We start from the raw sequence: 21216 nt of genomic DNA, 5'->3' as shown, positions 1-21216 counted from the left end.
ACATTTGAAAAAAACACACTTTTTAAAACTTTAATTGTAAAAAAATGTATTCAAGTTTTTGCGAAAATTCTTTTTGGACAATGTTACATATTACGAATTTTTTTTACACTGAAAAAACGATATTCTAGATGTAAGAACGCCTACTTAAATAGGAGCCAAGAATATTCCCTACTTAAAGTAAGTGGGAAATATTTTTACAATAAGAGATTGAATATTCGAAAAAATTATTTTCTATCCTTTTATTATTTTCGAATTTACACCCAGAAAAAAAGTTTCTTTGTTTCAAAGAACGTTTCTTTGAATCAAAGAAATTTGTGCATTGCTATAGGGTCAAAGAAAAATTTCTTTGATTTAAAGAAATTACTTCTTTATTTGCTTTTTTATCGACTCAAAGAAATATTTCTTTGATTTTACGAAATTTTTTATTTGAATCAAAGAAATAAATGTTTAGTTTAATGCACAAATTTCTTTAAATGGAAAATATATTTATTTCGTTTTGAGATTGTATATACGTTCGTATTTTGATTAAATTATAGTTTAAAAATATTTAATTAATTAAATATTTTTGAAATATACTTGAAATGTATTTCAAAGACATTTAATTAATTTAATGCGCATTTTTACATGTAAAACACTGAAAAAAACTTCATAGCAGAATTTTGATCACTAAGAAAACAATTAATACACTGCGAGTCACTATTAACACATTTCACATATCACTCGTTAATCCCAAAGACACGAACGATTCACAAATTTTTCTTTATTACTTACTGTAAGAAAAACTGAAACAAAATTTAGCTATTAATACAACACTTTTTAGACCATAAATCCGATTATAATTATCACGCCATGAACACGGTGCCATGAGGCACACACAGCTGTTTACTAATTTACGTAGTCAGCGCAAACGCAGAGTCATGGCAACTCAGCGTACTTAAGTTCGAAACAAATATTTCTTTGATTCAAAGAAATAAAATTTTTCTTTAGGTTAAAAAAGTCATTCAAAGAAAAAATTTCTTTGATTCAAAACACTCAAAAATTTCTTTTTCGTAAAAGCAAAGAAAAATTTTTTTAATTCAAACAAATTTTACCTTTGATTCAAAAAGTGAGTTTAAAAAAACGATTTCTTTGTTTCAAAGAAATCTTTTCTTTGGGTGTAAATTCTTAAATTTAGAATATATATAATTTTTTCAGTGATATATTCAAGCGTCTCATTTAGCATTGGTCAAAATATAACACCCGACAGAAATAACACTTCTTTTTTCTGTGTAAAATTCCTATACATATAAAGTGTCTACAGAATCTTATAATTTTGCTTTTAGTGCTTTTTTTAAACAATTACTATACTGTGATTGAAAAAAAGTGACGAATGCCGGAATTGAGTAATATTAATTTAAAAGCAAAGTGAGTATGTATTTGCTGCCGGTGCATTAAGGTAATCACAAAGACCACCAAATAGATGTCTACATATATACGAAGTAATGTCAAACACGTTCCTGACACGCGTCTCTATAATCAAACCACCTACTCGAGCGTCAAATTATTTCTACTTGGTCCATGTATAAATATATATATATATATATATACTATAGGTATACGGTTCAAAAGTATTTTTAAATGGCTCTGACTCGACAAGAAATTCATTTTTATATACGCATTCGAAACATATATTTGATTTTTTCTACTCTGTTTTTTGAATTCACATTCTTCCTATAGGCACATATATTATAAACTTTTATAAGCCATTCGTTATCGATCAGACTATTGAAAAATATACGTCCGAGATAAGACTTCCCAAATTTTGAGCAGCGCTACTCCTATATCGCGTTAATTTATTAATTAATGAGATTTCAAACAAAAATGTGTGAAATTTCAAGTAACAATGTATGAAATTTTACTCAAAAACATTAAATTTAAAGAAAAGTATTTGAAATTTTAAAAAAATGTGTTTGAAATTTAAATCAAAAAATTTATATTAAATTTCAAAAAGTGTGTTGTAAATTTACAAAATTGTATGTGATACCTATACCTGAACGTCTTCCGTAATATTAATAAAAATTATATATTTAATTCTTCCATATGTATATATATATTGTATTATTTTAAATCGATTTTTGGAAGACAGGTGAATAAAACACATTCACATATGAAATGACAACGTTTCGGAGGCACAGTTCGCCACCATCCTCAGGTCACTTTATTACACACTGAGAAAAAAGGTTTGAACTGACAACAAAATATTTCATTTAATATATGTGCAACTAAAATTTTTTGGTTGACACAACTAAACTTTAGTTGACATCAACCAAAGTTTGGTTAAGACTACCAAATTCTTTTTCATTTTCTTATTTAGTCGTCTGAAACAAACTTTGGTTGTTGTCAACTAAAGTTTAGTTGTGTCAACCAAAAAATTTTAGTTGCACATATATTGAATGAAATATTTGGTTGTCAGCTCAAACCTTTTTTCTCAGTGCAATCTAAACAAATTCAATACATACGGAATAAACCAAAAAATTCAAAAAAAAATTTGTTTAGATTGTAATAAAGTGACCTGAGGATGGTGGCGAACTGTGCCTCCGAAACGTTGTCATTTCATATGTGAATGTGTTTTATTCACCTGTCTTCCAAAAATCGATTTAAAATAATACAATATAGTCTTCCGTAATATTCGAAACGCATATGACAGTACACTGAGTAAACTAAGCTGAATCTTTAAATGGATAATCTTAGTTTCCTAAGTATACCAAAGTATTCAGAGTAATCTCGAAGGTCTTCAGAAGTCTTTTAAAAGTATGAACATCGTCCGGAGTAAATAAAATGAATACTGCAGTCTCTGAGTTTTTGGATACTTAATTGGTGATACAACACATAGATGACAGAAGTAAAAAATTAGTATAGCACTAATAAATAAAATAATACATAATGAACTGAGATTATACAGTATTTTATTTAAATTTTAGTATTATACTTTAAGTAAGGACTACTAAACATAACTGATAACAAGAAGAAAGATTTTTTATTAATACTGCAAAATATTTTTACTCTAAAGCAAAAATTGGAGTATTTTTTTGTTTTCAAAGGTTTGCCACATCTGGTTTGCATTAGGATGACCAGTCAAGGGTTTCTCGATGCAAGAGGTCCTATTTTATGAGTTTTTCGGTACCTGTTTTTTTCCTATATAGATTTATTTAGATAGAAAATATGTGAATTTTGAAGATGCAAAGAGATGAAGGAAATGTTTTTAAATGTTTAGTATTTTTTCAAAAATTTTCCTAAGGCAGACCTTCAAGTTTTCAGTTGCTTTCTATAGCATTTGCCAGGAACGAAGGGGAACTTACAGTCTGTAGTTAGTGAGTTAAAATGAAGAATTTATTGTGAATTTATTTATTAATTATTAGTTTAATGTAATATCTAGTTTTTTATTAAATGAAATAATTTGAAGTGTAATGTAATTCTTTAACTAAAAAAATCCTGCACTAAATGATACAAAGCATTAATGACATAAATTACCCTTCGAATGGTACGAAATCATATGCTAAAAAATATAAGGAAATCAAGTAAGTTTTTCATATATTTTTTATTTACTTAACCAGAAATTTATATTTTATTAAATATCATACACTGAGAAAAATGTTTAGTCAGAGCAACCAAAATTTGGTTGGGCCAACAAAAAAATTTTGTTCGTATTTAAGCAACCAATAACTATTTGTTTAAGTCAACTAAAAAATTTGGTTGAGTGTTTTTTGTTCGCATAACAAAAATGTTTGGTTAGCCCAACCAAATTTTTTTGTTAGGTCAACAAAAATGTTTGGTTGATCAAACAAACCGTTTTTTTTGTAAAATTAAAAATTTTATTCTACCTTATCTCTTTTCTTTTTATCTTTTTTATTTATTTCATTATTTATTTATTATCCATTTAACATTGAATTTATATTTATCCAATTGAAATATTTGAGGACTTTGAAAAATCTCATCTCCGCCTGGGATCAAACCTCTGTTTTAAAATTGAAGGTCGAGAGCTCTGACCACTGAGCTACCCATTCTTGTGAGAGATTTAAACTAACTGTTCTCATAAGCTATGAGCTGAGAGCGAATCAATTTATTTGGTTGTCGCAACCAAATTTTGGTTAGGACAACAAACGATCATTTGGTTTTTTAGACCAAACTATTTTGTTGTGTTAACCAAATTATTTTGTTGTCGAAACCAAATTTTGGTTGGAATTAAAAAATATTCTACCAAATAATTTTGTTGGCCTAACCAAATGTTTGGTTGAGATAACTCTACGACTTTGTTTCAGGCAACCAAAATTTGGCTATAAGAACGAAAATTGCTTAACCAAAATATTTTGTTGCAAACACTAAATTTTTTTTCTCAGTGTAATATAATATTAATATTATAAATGTTAACCTTGTGTTCACTGCCAATTGTAATAGTTTATTTAATAAATTATTGTATAAAAAATTATAACAAAAAAATTTGTATAAAAAATAATTTGTAAAGGATATATACCATATTACTTAATCGCTTCAAATATTTAATTCAGATACAGTTATTTTTTTTATTTTTATCTATTTATTTATTTAACTTGTATATTAGTTAATTAAGTATTAGATATTATATGTATAATTATGTTATTTGAGAAAAAATTTTTGTTTATTTTGAAAAAAATTATTTGAAAAAATATTTTGAAATGAATTAATTATCATTTAATATTATTTATTTTTATTCACATTTATTATTGAGAAGAATTTTTGTCTATGTGATAATGCGACATCTATTAGACACCATTAGAACTCTATAATTGGAGTTCAATACAAGATAATTAAGAAAAATTCATATAATATCCCAATGTATACGAAACGTATACTCTCCTCTCTATGTGGTAGATCTTAATATACCATCAGTTTACTTTAGTAACTTAATTTTCTCAAAGTATTCCACAGTCTATACCTTTTGGCACGGAGGAATACTTATTCGAATACACACTAAAAAAGAAATCTTGATTTCAGCCTATTTTTGAGGCTGAATTTAAGGTGTTAACGGAGTCAGACCAATTAAAAAAGGACAGACTTATGCAAAATATATGGGCTTAATTTAAGGTGTAAACGGTTTAAGACTTTGTTTTTACTGTGTACTATGTAACTCAAGTTTACTTTTGGAATATACCAACATTTTTCATCCCGGAGCACAAGCTCCAAAACTTCTGTTCCTTCGAAGTAAATAAAATGAATTTTAATTTAAATAATTTAGTTCTAATATACATAGCGATCGCATAGATAAAGAAAGTATTAAGTAAAAATTTCAGATAAATATATGTATGAATTTATCAATCAATTTATCAATCAAAATGTTTAAAATATTTTTTACATACAGGATAATTTCTATAGTTTATTCCACAAAAGTATTTTACTTCATTAGTTTTAAAGGAATTGTATAATTTATATGATATATATATAATTATATATGTTGACGGTAATTTTTTACGAAAATTAATGTGAATGGCAATGTTTAAATTGTTTTTAAATGAAAAATATTATTTTTTACCAGAAACTAACATTCATATACTTTAATAGAACAGTTAAACATATACTATTCCTATATAGTATTTATATTTTTTGATGACACAAAAATTTTGAATTTTGTCCAGCCATACATTTGCGGTGATAAAATAACACTTCTTCTTTCATATTAATTAATATATTGAACGGGTTAATTTAGGATTTAGGTTAGCCTGGGAAGTTAATATTAAGGAGTTAATTTAAATATTAACTCCTTTTTTGAGTTAATTTTTAACTCGTAAAATTTAACTCTCAGTACTATTATAGAGGAAGGTGGGGGAATTGGAGCCCATTAAGGAAAATGATTTAAAAAAATAACTTATTGTTATAATAAAATATTGTTTTGGTCATTTTTTACTCCTTTTGTTATTTATCTTTAATTATAAATAATTAGAAATTAAGAACAAAAAAGTAAAGTTTGTAAAAAAATGCATTTTTACCCATTAACGAAACTCTGCTGGCTGGCACAATTTTCCCATTACCCCAAAGAATTTTCACAGGCCACAATTTGAAAAACAGAAGAAAAACATATACAAATTTAATTAATACCACTATTTTTATTCATGTATCTAAATCTACACATATTTTTCTCTAATAAAATCATAAAACATAATTAAATAATAATTTTTTAACCATTTACTTTGATCTCCAAAAATATATTTTCCATTTAAGAAGAAAAACTTGATTTTTCCATGTGGTTTCTACAAATCTGTCAAAAATGTGACCATTTGTCTTCGTATGACATACAGGAAGATTGTTCAAGTTTTCCGAGTTATTTCCACGAAATTCAAAGTCTCTGTGTACTTGAAATTTAAAAGCTCCCATTACACACGCTCTCCTGTTACGCCACCTTCCCCTAACTCCCTAATTTTTTACAGTGTAGTGTATACATTTTAACCTATAACATTTAGTTGTATCAATAAAATGTTTATTTGCCTCAATAAATTTTTTCTTCATTCGATAAATTTATTATTATAATCTTTTGACTAGGAATTGAGCGTGTTTTATCACTATAATACAAAAATTAAAGATTTATATTTTAATGAAGATGTATGACGCACAGTGGTACGAATTGCGAATCTATGCGGTGTTAAAATAACATATAGAACAAATTTTAACCATTCATGGTAATTTTAACACCACTTTAGGTGTTAAAATAATAGTGTTAAATCAACACCCATCCAGTGTTATTGTAACACTAAACGGTGTAAATCTTTATTGTATTAAAACAACACCATCTGCTGTCGTGTTAAAATATAACACTATATATATATGTATATACTATACAAGGCAACAAATTTAACACTTATTTTTTTAACGTCAACTTTAATTGAATATTAATAAGGGAATTATCTTTTTAGGATGGAAAAATAATTTGAATAATTAAAAATTAAATGTTACATTTTTAAGAAAGCAAGATTTGATTTTTTTATGAAACATTCTTTTCATTTCAGCGCCTTTAGAAAATCGAGTGCCCGAGGTTACTACGTTGGGAAAGTAAAGGGAAACTTATTTCTGCTGCAAATATTTGTGTTTCTAAGGATGTTTTGGCGAAAAAAGAAAAAACACTCTGCCTGGAATTCCCCAGAGGTAAGAGACTTTTAATAATTTTTTTTCTTCCCTCTTCTTTTGCGCGATATTGTTTGTACATACACATAGTATGTACGTTTTTTTTAAAAGTATATAAAAAAAAAAAACGGGAAAAACATTTTATAAACAAACATAACGACTTTTACAGAAAAAATATATATTCCTTATGTAAGATTCTTCATATACTTAAAATCACAGAAATACAAATGTATTCTTGAGAAGAAAATTGAGAAAAAGAGACAGAGTGGACGGGAGAAAAAAAGCGATGGACAAAGAGGGAATAATGTTGAAGAAGGGGTTTTGGGGGCAGAGGGTGAACGAGAGCAGTAAAAATGAATCGATAGGCGGAGTTTTTCGTGACGCACCGCGAGGAGGCGCTGAAAGTGGGGAGAGCAATAGGCGGAGTCAGGCTGATTTAAGGCCGCCATTTTGTGACAATGAACGAGAGGGGGTATGCCTATCTGATTGGCTGATCTACGGACTTCTCTCGTCCTGGACAAGCTTCTACAGATTGTTCGGTTGTACTCCGACGGTATTCTCCAGCCACCCGGCAACGCCGCTACCTCACCCCACTCTTTCAATTCCATCTCCCCTTCCACCCTTCCAGTCAACCCTTCCATTCATTTCTTCGTTTCGTGTCACGATACCTTCTGTAGTGCACAAATTTGTCTTAGGATTCTTCTTCAAAATTTCTTGTTTCATGATATGGCTTTTTTCCGGAAAATGAGATCAAAGGATTTAAATTTTACTGATAAAGTTAATTATAGTAGTAGAATTCTTTTTATTGTATAATTATTTGTTCCAGATGTTTTTGGATATGCTGTTTAGGATTTATTTTTGTTATTTAGTAAAAGCGCGCCTTTTTTGAATGACTCGCACTTTTTGCTTCTGAATTAGTAAAATTTCATTAATTTTTAAAAATGTTTTTACTATCAAATTGGTAAAATTTAACTGATTCAAAAGCAAAAAGTCAGTCATTATAATTCAAATTAGTTAACATTTTTACTAATTATTCAAATTCAGAGAGTTCTTTCAGAGAGTTAACATTTTTACTAATTATTCAAATTCAGAGAGTTCTTTCTAAATTTGAATTAGTGAAAAGTGAGCTACTAATACACATTAGCAAGAAATTTTACTAATGTTTAGTAAAATATTACTATTTAATTTAGTAGTTTTTAATTTTTTTACTAAAATTTTAGTAAAAAGTGACTAAAAATTAGTGAAAATTCTTACTAATCTAAATTAGTAGCGAGATTAGTAGCTCACTTTTCACTAATTCAAATTTAGAGAATTTATTTTCTATAAATATTTACTTTTTAAAGCAGCTGCGAATATTTTTTTAAAACATATATATATATCATGTATTACGGAATTAATTAGTACTTTTCAAACGAAAACAAATTAAGTTGAGGTATTTTTTCTACTTTCTGCAAATTATTCACAAAAATTATAATGTATTATAAAACTATGCATAAAATCCAACTAAAAATTAAATTTGATTCAAATAATCGGTTACTTTATTCACTATACACTATATCAAATAAATATTTACTTGAATCAAACAATTTTTACACGGGAAAAAAAAATGTAACATTTTATAAAAGTATATTTTTAAGTCATGGAAAATATGCTAAAAAGTATAATTTTCAAATACCTAGTTGACTCCAAAAATATTTATTTGGTAAATAAAGTAATCGATTATTGTCTTAGATTTCAACTAATATATATATGACGGAACGTCTTTTAGATACATATTTTCTTAACCAATTGAAACAAGACGAGTCAATTTTAAGATGTTCCCTTAACCTTACACAGAAAAACGCTGGGTAAATTTTATTGCGGGTAATTTTAACCAATGATAATTCACATAGACGGTGGCGCCCTCAACTAGGATAAAATTTGTTGCAGGTAATTTTTATACCGGTTTTGGGGTAAAATTCTACTTTTTTTTCGTGTGTTATAAAAATGAAGTGTCTTATTTTCGTCAAAAGTGTCTTGTTTTGAAAACCTTATAGTGGTTTCTAAGACATAAAAAATGTCTCAATTTGAGACGTTTTAAGTATCTTAGACAACAAATAAGACACTTTTTTCGTGTCTTATTTTAAAACATATATGTATCTTATGTGTAGCTATTTATTCACAAAGAAAATTTCTGCTGTCCAAAGCAAAAACCTAGTAAGTCCTTTTTTCGTAAGGGTGAAAATCGTTTGGTCAGATTTATCGACTTTTAAACTTACTCTCTAAATCTGAATCAGTGAATAAGTCACTGATGATCTCAAATCAGTCGCTAAATTCTAGCTATTTGAATCAGTGATTTTCACTGACAGTTAGTGACATTTCACTGGAGAATCAATTACTTTGACTGAAAATCAGTGAAATGTTACTGATTCAAATAGCTAGAATTTAGCGACTGATTTGAGACCAGTGACTTTTTCACTGATTCAAATTTAGAGAGTATGGAAAGGCTATATATACTCTCTAAATCTGAATTAGTCAAAATTTTACTAATTGAATTAGTAACACTATATTTTACTAATGAATTAGTTGTTTCATCACTTTCTACTAAAAAAAATAATCACTTTTCATTACTGAATTAATTAGTAGTGCTTTTTCTACTAAAAAAAATAGTCACTTTTAATGACTAAATGAATTGTAGAGATTTTCTTCTAATTTGTTAGTCATGATATGTGCATACATCAAAATAAGCAAAAATAGCTTAATTGAAAATTTTTTAATTTATTATACAACATTATTCTGTTCCAACCAAAGAAAAATCAGTTTAACAAATGCACAAGTAATTATTTTCTATTAAGTAATTATGAAAAAAATATTTATTTTTCTTTATGTCCAGTCATAACAGTTAGGTTTTGTAGGTTATGTTTACCAAAATTGACATATAATTAATTTAGTAATATAATATTAATAATGATGATATTGATATTTTGATCAAATTGAATGTGTTCAAACTCAGTTCTTCAAATGTTTGTATAGATGGCCAAAAAACACTCCAAACTATTGTTGTTATGTTAATGTTAATTAATTTAATTAACAAATCTAAATCAATATTGGCACATTTATAAGACTCTAATTACAAATTTATATAATAATTAAATTTGTATAGAAAACAAATCGACTTTACCTTATTTATTAGCGATTTGACAACGAGTTTATGACAATTTGTTTATAAGAGACATTTTGTAACTAATTTTCATAGCCTCCTTTGGTTGAGCGCGTCAAGGCGCAGCTCCCAAGGTAGAAGGCAAGGTAATGGGTTCAAATCCTAGTGACATCTCCCATACCAGTAATTATCGCAGAATAATTTCGAAAATGAAATAAATAAATTTTTTTTATTGATTCACGTTATTTAAACTATATAAAAACAAAATATAATCGTTTTCTATTTTTTAAGCAATAATTTTTGTCAATTTTCAAAATAAATACGTCTACATTACCTACTTTATCTACCTATGTATACCTATCTAGAAACTGAAACTACTAATTCATTTAGTGGTAGATTATAGTTACAGATTGAATTAGTAACTTTTGACTAATTCACAGTAAACGAATCCGCCCTATTTGAATTAGTCAAAAATGACTGTGAATTAGTCAAAAATGACTAATTCAGATTTAGAGAGTATATACTTACTAGGTTTTTACTTTGGACAGGAGATTATTATGTACAGCTTGAGTTAATTAAATGTTTGGTTTACTCAGACAAAATTTTTATTTATTTAAAAAATTTTTAAACACCAAATATTTATTATAATCGAATCATTTTGTTTAAACATATCCGAAAACGAACGCTTCAATAAAAAAAAGAAAAATTCATTTTAAAATAAAGATAGTCTTTGTTAAATATGCGCAAGTGTTCAAATGATAGTATGAATAATGAGGGGGGAGGTGGTAAATTGTAAAAGACGAAATATAATGAGAGACGTCTTTTCTATTTTGTGTGACGACCTACGACAACCTGTAACTCAAGCAGAGGGTTTACGTCCTCATCGCATCTCGGTCAGATTTCAGACTTCAGATTTCGAGGGGCGTATCTTAATCGACGTATCTCATCTAGATAGTCCGCATGCTATCAAGATTAACTCTCTGCACAGGCATATATAGGCATATATCTTGGGTGTAATCTTCTCGCGAGAGGCACGTGGCACGTGGTTCTCGTTTTCCCGATCTGATCTAAATTTGGAACCGTCGAAATGTTGCGAGACATTTCATTCACGGCGATATGATGTCACTCTCTCGCAGCATATCTTTTCACATTCACTCAAATCAAGCTTTTCTATTTTGACTCCATATATACCTGCCTTTTATCAAATTATAGGATTCAATTTCGGCCATTATTATACTCATCATTGGATATAACCTATATATGTTTGAGGTTTTTAATGTAATTTTTTATATGTATGTCTTGAAATAAAATTTCTAGTTTCAATAATTTTATCAATAAGACCCTAAAAAATTACTAAAGCTTTTCTCTATTCAACAATATAAATTTAGAATATATTTTTAAAGTTAGAAAAAAATATTACTAAATTAAATATATTTTTTTCTAAAAATTAGTGAAAATTTATAATAATTTGAATTACACTGTTTTCATAGTATAATTACAAGCCCAAAAATGGACTGAAATAACTTATTTTGAGGCAATAAAAAATTGGCCAATATTCATCAGTCATTTTCACTGCAATAAATAAATAATAACTTATATATATACTTGATATCTTACAATAAGATGTAATATGGAAAAATGGTATCATTCATCTTAAAAAAATAAGATATTTTGTAAAGCATATATAATCTTATTAATATTTATAAGATGCTTTTTAGCGTTTTAACGAGGATTAAAATATTTCTTCCATCTTAAAATGTATAGGTTTATACTTCGGCAAGTTTCTTTAAGTAAATTAATTGTGGAGTCATAAGATCAAGTACTCTCTAAATCTGAATAAAAGTGAATATTCACTTTATTGGAATCCAAAATCGACCACGTAAATTAATAATTGCACATATACACAAACGCATATAAGTATATTCACCCAATGGGAAATTTATATATACCATTGGCAAAAGTATATTGGCAGCATTTGACCCAATAGTGGACTATCATTTGTCCTATAATGGTTTAATTGGTTACCGCATTGGCAATTTTCTACTGAGCACTTATTTAAAGTTTATATGCGCACTTGTTTTTTTACGTGAACGAGTTTTTACATATTCAGATTTGGAGAGTATATCTTATTACATAAAGAGCCCCATATTTATAACCTTAAAATTTTTTTCACATAAAAAATTTGTACTCATATATTTATTGCATCTCAAAATTACTTCATGTTATGACTTTGCCATCAGTGCGCGGTGGTTCTAAGATATAAATGTAAACTTTATAGTAATTAATATACTTTTTTATTTTTATATTAATATTTATTAATTTTTAACTGAAAAAAGAGTTATATTTTAATGATTAATGTCATAAATTTTTAATATCATTGTCATAACCCTTTTTAAATTTTATCTATACTTATATATATATCACATGCAATTAAACCACCTATTAAAAATGAAGATAAAAATATATTGAATGACGCCTTTCCTTTGGCAAGACAAAACGTCGTTTTTATTAGGTGCAGTTAATTTTCAGCAAGATTCAGTGACGCTGAACGAATCTGGCATCCGCTGGTTACAGATCATTCGTTCACTATCATAATTTACGTAATAAGTTGCGGGATCGCTCGCGAACCTCATATATACACCAACGAGTAATGGAAAAATCAGTACCTTTATATAAAGGATACAAATTTAATGCAACTCTTGGCAAATATCCCGGGTGCGATTCTCTGTCAAATAGATCTAGCTGTAGTGAATATATTCTTATAAATATTAATATATACATATATATATGACCGCGCATATATCATATAGTGAAATGACTCATCTTCATATCATATTAATATAATTCTTTTAATATATATACAAGTCAGCACTTGTCTTTTAATCATATTTATCATTAAATAAATATATATATATGATAATATATATTTAAAATAAATATATTTGAGGTATTTATATATATATATATATTGTATCAAATATAATAATATGTATTATATACTTAATATTATTAATATTATATAAATTATCACATATGTCGCTCTGTTTCGTACAAATAAGTCAGGATATAAAAATGACTATAAGTATAAAAGAGTTGCCACTTTGTCTTTATGACTTAACAGAATAAGTCCTCCGCTGCGTATATAGGATGTCACGCCTGCGCAGAACTTATATGAACATGGTTTAATTAAGTCACCAATCGAATAGTGTACCGAACTTTAAAATAACAAATTTTCAAATCTTAATTAAGCCCAATTATAACAAAATAATTAATTGATATGGTTCTAAGTAATAAACCACAATCAAGGAGAAAAATGAATAAATATATATATATATATATATATATATACTTTAAAAGTAGAACTGAAACTGTCTGCAGTTTCTGTGCATTTATGTCAATTTTTACTCCAGAAGTAGTAAAATTTACTACGAAAATAGTAAATTTTACTATTTCTGGAGTAAAAATTGCCAGAAATGCGCAGAAACGCAGTTCCGGTTTTAAACTACTTTTAAAGTAGTACAAATTACTTTATTATAGGTATAGTTATCCCATTTTTCTCTGCGGTACTTACTATCTTAATAGTAACAATATTCGTGATGAGTATTCATTATGTGCATGTGTGACTTGCACCATTGTCATTTGCGCAAAATTTTATTTATTTGTGCTTGATAGAAAAAACTTTGTTTTATATATATAGTAGCGTCTCAAATTAAACCACATATGGTGCTGCCACCTACGAGGCTCATTTTTATTGCATTTCAAATTAAGGTAACGTTCGATACTTAAATCGAATTCAAGTTTTGTTTAGAAAATAAAATACATTTTAGAAACAAAGAATTGATTCCATTTTTCTCCCTAACGCATAACTCATAAATATATCAAATCTGATGAAATTTTAAAAATAGGTAAAGATTTACACAACTTTCTTTTTCCGCTTTCCTCTTTAAGGTAACCCCTTATATACAATGAACACAGATTCTTTAACCAGAGAGAAAAAAAAAAGAGAACCCTCTCGTTGCTTTCGCGGAATTTCACGAATGAGAGGACGTCGTTACAAGGAACTTTTGTTCCGTGAGCATATAAACTCGCTTTTTTTCCGCGGTGTTGACAGAAGTTGCGACGAGAAGGTAAAGTTGGGTTAGGTAAACCTCTCAACGAAGGAGGAGGGGGTTAAAACGATAAGGGGGTGGGTGAGTTAACGCCCGGTCGGAGGTGGTACTCCGCGCTGTAGGCGTTTCCACAGTGACCCGATTAAAACCGATTGCCACCGAAGAGACACGAGTTGTGGTGAACGTGGGGGCTTCACAGGTTTGTGTTTTTCTGCGCTTTAGTTCCGCGCCGGGTGCCACGAATGTTGCATCTATCATATTGTGTGTGCGCGCGTTTTTCAAACATTTTCCCACAAATTTTCGCATTTAAAGTGTGTAGCGCGAATTTCAATTGGTTTAACAAAAAGGATTTAATATTTTCAATGCAGCTCCTGCAGGTGGGAAAGATCAAAATCAAGTCTGATAAGATTCTTTCTACCTGGACCCTCCCGTGAAGTTAAAATTTTCAACAACTCGAAAACGATGTGCTGTGTGTGTGTACAGTGCAGTGTTCTGGTGATTACTTAGTGATAACACTTCGCGCCACCTACAAACTAGTCGCTATCATCGTTATCCTAGGATTGACACTCGAGATAAGGTAAGCAGTTTACTTTTCATCTCGAGCGGCGCTTATCAACCAGTGATCGAACTTCGAGTGTCGAAAAGTCGTTTACTCAGGATTAATTTACAAGATGAAATCTCGTTTTAGTCCTCTTACAACACATTTTTATGGGAATAGGTTTTTCTTGATAGCAGTGTTTTTGGTGAATTTAGTGCACTGAGTGGAAAAATATTAACATCTCGAATTGATCTGTTAGGTCCTTAAATAAAGATCATTGGGAAATTTTATGGTATTTAAATTAATGCTATTTAACTTTTGTTCTTTTATTGTTTCTCTGTCATTAAAAACAGAACTTCACTGCAATTTTTTTTTGCAACAGAAACAATTCACGATCATCTAATTTTTCCTATAACAAAAAACCGAGGGCAGGCATATAAAATCAGGGAAATTTTGAAAATTTAAAGCAATTTTCCTATAAAAACAAACAGTAGTTCTACGTAAACATTTCTAAGGATCAGTTTTGTATTTACTCAAAACAGTGAAAATTTATGACGTTGTTAGTTTATTGACAGTTGAAAATCATGTCTTTGATTGTTATTTGAATAAATAATAATTAGAGATGCCTATTGCAATACATTTTTGACAATTTTATTAAAAAATTTTTGTATTTCAATTTTTAAGTTGAGTATACTTAAGAAGAAAACTCATTGCATTATTCGAATAATCTTTTTACACGGAAGGAAAATAAATATCAAATTTTATAAAAGTATTTTCAAGTCGTAAAAAATATGCTAAAAAGTTTATAATTTTCAGATGAGAAATTCTAAAGTTTAGAAAAACTTTAATAAAATTAATATAGAATTTAATAAAATTTCCTATCATTTAGTAGTGAAGTTAGTTTTACGTTAGTTTTGCTAAATTTTAATATAACTTGTAAATTTCCTACAAGCTTATTAAAGATTAGTATTGTATGAAAATTACGTTTTTTACCATATTTTCCACGACTTGAAAATTCTTTTACAAAATTTGAAAATAATTTTATAAAATTAGATATCATTTTTTTTCCGTGTAAATTTCTATTGTACTGAAAGGCATATACGTATAACGTTAAAAATAACGAAATTTTTGTCTTTTTTACTACGTCTTTGTATTAAATAAAAGAGGATAAGAAATTTCATAATTTTTAACGTTATATAAGCGCAAATCATTCTTTTAGATTATTTGATTATATATTATATAAATCTAAAACTTTAAAGTATTATTAAACAATTGATTTTTCAATTTACATCTGTAAAATAATATCGCCTCACTGGGAAAAAAGAAAAAATAATTTTTTCTACTTTCGGAGTAAAACGGAAATTGTCACAAGTTTATGCGCATCTCTGGCAACTTTTACTCCAGAAATAGTCAATTTTACTATTTTTGGAGTAAAAGTTGCTAGAGATGCGCAGAAACTTCGGAGTTCCCGTTTTACTTTGAAAGTAATAAAAATTGCTTTTCCTTTTATTCCGTGAATTATACTCAACGAAAAAATCTAAAAAAAAATCTCCGAGTTTCAATATCGAATTTTATCAACTGTCAAATTGTAAATATATATATTAAAAAGTTATTTATTTACATTATTATTATCATCTTAAGAAAATTCAATGAATTTTTTATTTCCAATAATTGCTACAAAATATAAATATTTTATCAAATTCACAATTGAAAATAATTTTTCATAATCATCCAATCGTTTGGAAAATAAATATTATTAATTACTAATAGAAAAGTAATAAAAATACAAATTTAGTACTATGTGAAAAAATTTACTGATTAATCTAATGACAATAAATAGTACAATAAAAATTGTGTTTTAGTCAAAGGCATGATCTGTCAAAAATATTTTGCAAAATAATTGAGACGTGTATTTCAGAATATTTTAAAATAATTTATTCTTAAATTTGAAATATATTTTTATTTATAGCGAAATTTAATGATAATTTTTGAATTAAAATAAATAAATTGAACATAAATTTCAAAAATAGATGTCAAGGATTTCTTCTAAAATAATTTTTTTCACTATGTCATTCTGCAATTCTGAAGGTCTCGGTATATATGTATATTCGCATCAGATTTGTTGTCTACTCTAAATTTGCAGATTTGCACAATTTGCGGATTATTCCGAAATTCCGTAAAGCTTCATTGCGCCCACAATTAGAGACGTTTAATTTAAAGCACCTAGGATTATCTGGGATTACAATGTCCAAACTTTTGAACCTCTTGGAGAGTCTGGAGAGTCGCGCAGGTATATATATATATTGGCGACTTGGGTTCTTCAATAGGAGTGCGAGCAACATACACATAAAACTTGCAATATTATTTATATTGTCATGAAATAAAAGAGATTATATGGTTCGTTCAAATCCTTTTAGACATTTGGGTAAACACAATTTTCTTTTGGAATATCGTTTACAGGGGCGTATTTATATATATATAAAAGTATATATCGAGAGAGCTAGACTTCTTAAAAAAAAGTCTTGCAGCTTTTTCTGTCTCGAGTCGTTAAAAATCAATTAGTAACTAGCGCCATTTTCCTGTCTAGACAAATTAAAGAACATCAACATGAATTGCCAATTCTGGGCCTGGATGCGAACTTTCTACTCTTAAATCATTTTAAAGCGTTTTTTTTCGAGTTTAGGAAACTTATTTGAAGTTAGTTGCACTCAGTTCAGTTTCGTTTGTGCATCGGGGAAAGTGTTCATTTTACTTCGGCAGATTTAACTTTGACATAGAAAAGTTTTATAATTATAGGAATTATTAAATATAATTCTGTTTATTTATAAGAAAAAGAATTTTTATAAGAAAAATAAGGTAGGAATTATTTTTCTTCTTTTATTTGAATTAAATATGAAAAAAATATTTTCAAAATTAAATAACTATTTCTTTGAACGAAAAATAAAAATTATTTCAAACAAATAAATATTAAAATAATATATTAATAATATTAATTAATATTACAATAATATTTATAAATAAATAAATATCCCTACTGAGTGATATTTAGTTCTGAAATATATTTACTATTGTTAAAATTTCAGTTTTTTTGGAAAGTTTTTTTTGTTGAATTTTTGGCATTAGAAATATCTATATATTCAATCATTCGAATATCAAATAAAAAAAAGTGCGATAATAATGTGACAGGTAGTGTTGGAACAAAAGTGGACTTCTATATTATCCGACGGCAGAACAGGTAGATTAATCGATTCAGTCCATAGCTATTGTTTGCTTTTCGGTACAGAAATTTAACTGAAATATTTTCAATATAAAATCGAATTTCACGGTAATTTCGTATATCATCAATTTTCACACACAGCTTTGAAATATAGTGTTAAATCTCACATATTTAAAAAATAAAAAAATACAGAAGTACATTTTTTTATTGATACAATTAGGAAAATTTCTCCATTTATGGTGAAAATGAAAAAATATCATAGACTTTATAATATAATTTTTTTTACAATTATATCGTAATAACAATTTTTTTTATAATTGTATTATTATAATAAAATAAATTTTAATAACTGGCTTTTAAAATATTTAAATATAACTTATAATTGAAAGAATATTCTCAGGACTCAATTATTTTCTTGATTTTTTGGAAGGATAGAAATCTTCTGGATCAATTATCTTTTTTTTTATAAAATATACGATGTTTTGATACAGTATTCTCTTGAGCTGATATAAAATCCATATAATATAATTTATAATCATATAAAAGAATTATAAATAAATGAAGCAAATAATTATATACACGCAAATTTATAATAGCAGAAATGCCTCAAGTGCGAGAAAGATGTAAATTTTCTTTATTAATGTCAAAATAAGCATGAACATTAACATGAAAAATAACTTATAATTGCTTTCGCTAATAATATATAACTTATTATTTTACGAGTTGCACTCAACATTTATATAATTGCTTTTTGTAAATAAATAATTAGTTCACCACAATCCATATTATAAATATATATGTGCGAATTTGACCTGACTATATACAATATAATTATGCAATATACCTAGTAAAAGTCTATGATATTTATTTCCGGAATATTTATTAATAATTATTTTTATGTAGCAATATACTTTCAATCATAAAACCTTTATTTTGAATGTGTTATGAAAATGAAAAAACAAAATTAAAGTAAACAAAGTTAATTTTTTCTAAGTTTCATATCTCTGGACACTTCCGGCGAGGAATAAAAAAGTAGAACATGTCTATTCGCGGGGCACCGCAAAACAATAAACGGGCTTATTGGGGTTGCATTCAGCGATAGGGAACGTAAAGCATATTGTTGGTCTATAGCATAAGCTATAATTGGTAATTTGCAAGTATAATCACGTGGCGGTTTGTGTTTTCATTTATTAGCCGCGAATTGCCTCCGCTTATTAGCGCATCAGCGACGCATTTAAAATAACTCGTTTTTTTAAAAGTACTTTTGTTCATTTGTTTGGTCTCTTGAAAAATAATCATTTTTACCCAAAAAACGGTGCAACAAATTTTACCCTAGTCTTTAGTAAAAATTAGCTCAACAGAACTATGGCAGATTTTTTCCGTATTTTGCGAATAAGAAAGATTCGGAGAGTTCGAGATTTAGGATGAGATGAGACACGGATTCTTTTTTTATTGTGAGAATTTTCTTATGAACTTTTGATACTGTGTGCAAAATAATAAACTCTTGTGATTTTTTCGCACTTCGTTCCCTATTAATGGCTCAAGTAGATTGCGCTCCTTCAAGTACCAACGGAAGTTGTAAAATTTACCTTTCAGCGTAATCGGTTCTGTCGAGAGTTTCTCGGATTCAGGTTCATGTTTATTCAATTTTAATCTTTATGTATATATGTATTATATATACTCTCGCTATTTTTTCATTTTTTGCGCCTTTGTATGCGTAATGCGCTCACAATTTCTGTTGTCGTTCGAAAGTCGTTTTTTTCAAAAACAATTTAACATCCTGTTGAACTTATTTTCAAGATCAACACCCAGAAAAAAGTAATCATATATGTATATAGAATATTAAAAGAAATTTCTTTTCTGATATTTCTTATTCTTTTATTATTAATTTTTTTAAAGAAAGTATATGGTAAAAAAGTTTCCATTTAATTTTTATCATACATTTTTCGAGGATTTTAATTTTAAACGAAAAGAATTATAAAAAATCTTTTGGAACTAGAAAAAATTACTTCTGAAATAGTAAATTTTACTCTGGAAATAGTATATTTTTTTACTATCGGAGAAAAAGCTAGTATAGAAATGCGCAGATTAATGTTTAAAAACTAAAATTATGACAAATTGGATAAAAAATAAAAATGGCGGCAAAATTTAAATTCTGTGAACAAATTAATTACACATAGAGAAAAATGGAAAAAAGAATAAAGTAACTTTTACTACTTTAAATAAGTAAATAAGTACTATTTCAGGAGTAAATTTTACTATTTCTGGAGTGTATAAATTTTCGTTTTGATTTAAATCCGTGTAAAATTGCCACCTTTACAAACATTGTTTTTACTGTACTAAAACTATTTTCTGGAATATGTGATTCTCAGCATGAAATATGTATATATAATTTTTTCAGTTATTTTTCTATATAGTTTTTCATTATTATATGTTGTACGTGCCTCGATTGGTGCCGTCGGATCGAAACAAATATATACAAAATTCGATGATTTTTTTTCACGTTGTTGGACTATTTTCTATTGTGAATGTTTATTATATACTATTTTCTAGACATTATTTACTCCTGTCATTTTCTATTTTGCTTGTCATGGTCTTCTATATACATATTTTTTTTGCAAACATTTTTTTTTGCAATAATATTCTATATGATGAATATATATATAGTGAAAGAAAGATGTTATAAAGTGATTTAGATGCTGTTGAAATCTCAAATGATTATGCTGTTCTCTAAGTGCAATAACCAATGTACGAGAGAGTGGCAGAGAGTTTGCTTTCTCGCAACGGGGGGAGGAAAAGTCGGAAACAATATAACCAGGAGCGGATTAATCGAAGTCTCTATTGTTTTCTATTTATTAAGCTAAAAATCGCTTTATTAAAATTAAAAATTATTTTCTATAAAAAATTAAATTTCTGCTTTCTTCAGTATTCCAAAGAGTGCGTATTTCAATTACCAAAGTGTGTTAAATCAGATTTAAGGAATTGGTTAAAATTTTTTTAAACTTTGCTTCACAATTTAAAAATAAGCTTTTTTTGGATATTTCTTTCTATTCTAGGCGTCGTAACTTTGTTGGCATTGAGGATA

At 27.5% G+C, this 21216-nt stretch overlaps 1 protein-coding gene across 2 annotated transcripts in view; it reads left to right on the top strand.

The window, feature by feature from the left end:
* Window positions 1–14582: 14582 nt before the first annotated feature.
* Window positions 14583–21216, top strand: part of LOC127288577 (GATA-binding factor 2-like) — a 72324-nt gene continuing 65690 nt past the window's right edge. The window contains exon 1 of one of the 2 annotated variants that reach the window (XM_051316114.1): window positions 14583–14953. The gene's annotated coding sequence lies outside the window, so the exon portion shown is untranslated. Of the gene's footprint in view, window positions 14954–14977; window positions 15207–21216 lie in introns of those variants that run through there. The other variant, XM_051316115.1, reaches the window with a different exon arrangement.

The sequence above is a fragment of the Leptopilina boulardi genome, unplaced genomic scaffold (genome assembly GCF_019393585.1).
Source record: "Leptopilina boulardi isolate dan_hultmark-lab unplaced genomic scaffold, ZJU_Lbou_2.1 LbouV2_392, whole genome shotgun sequence".
Classification (NCBI taxonomy): Eukaryota; Metazoa; Arthropoda; class Insecta; order Hymenoptera; family Figitidae; genus Leptopilina; species Leptopilina boulardi.
Note: the sequence above shows the minus strand (reverse complement) of the source record. Positions and strands in the feature narration are given on the sequence as shown.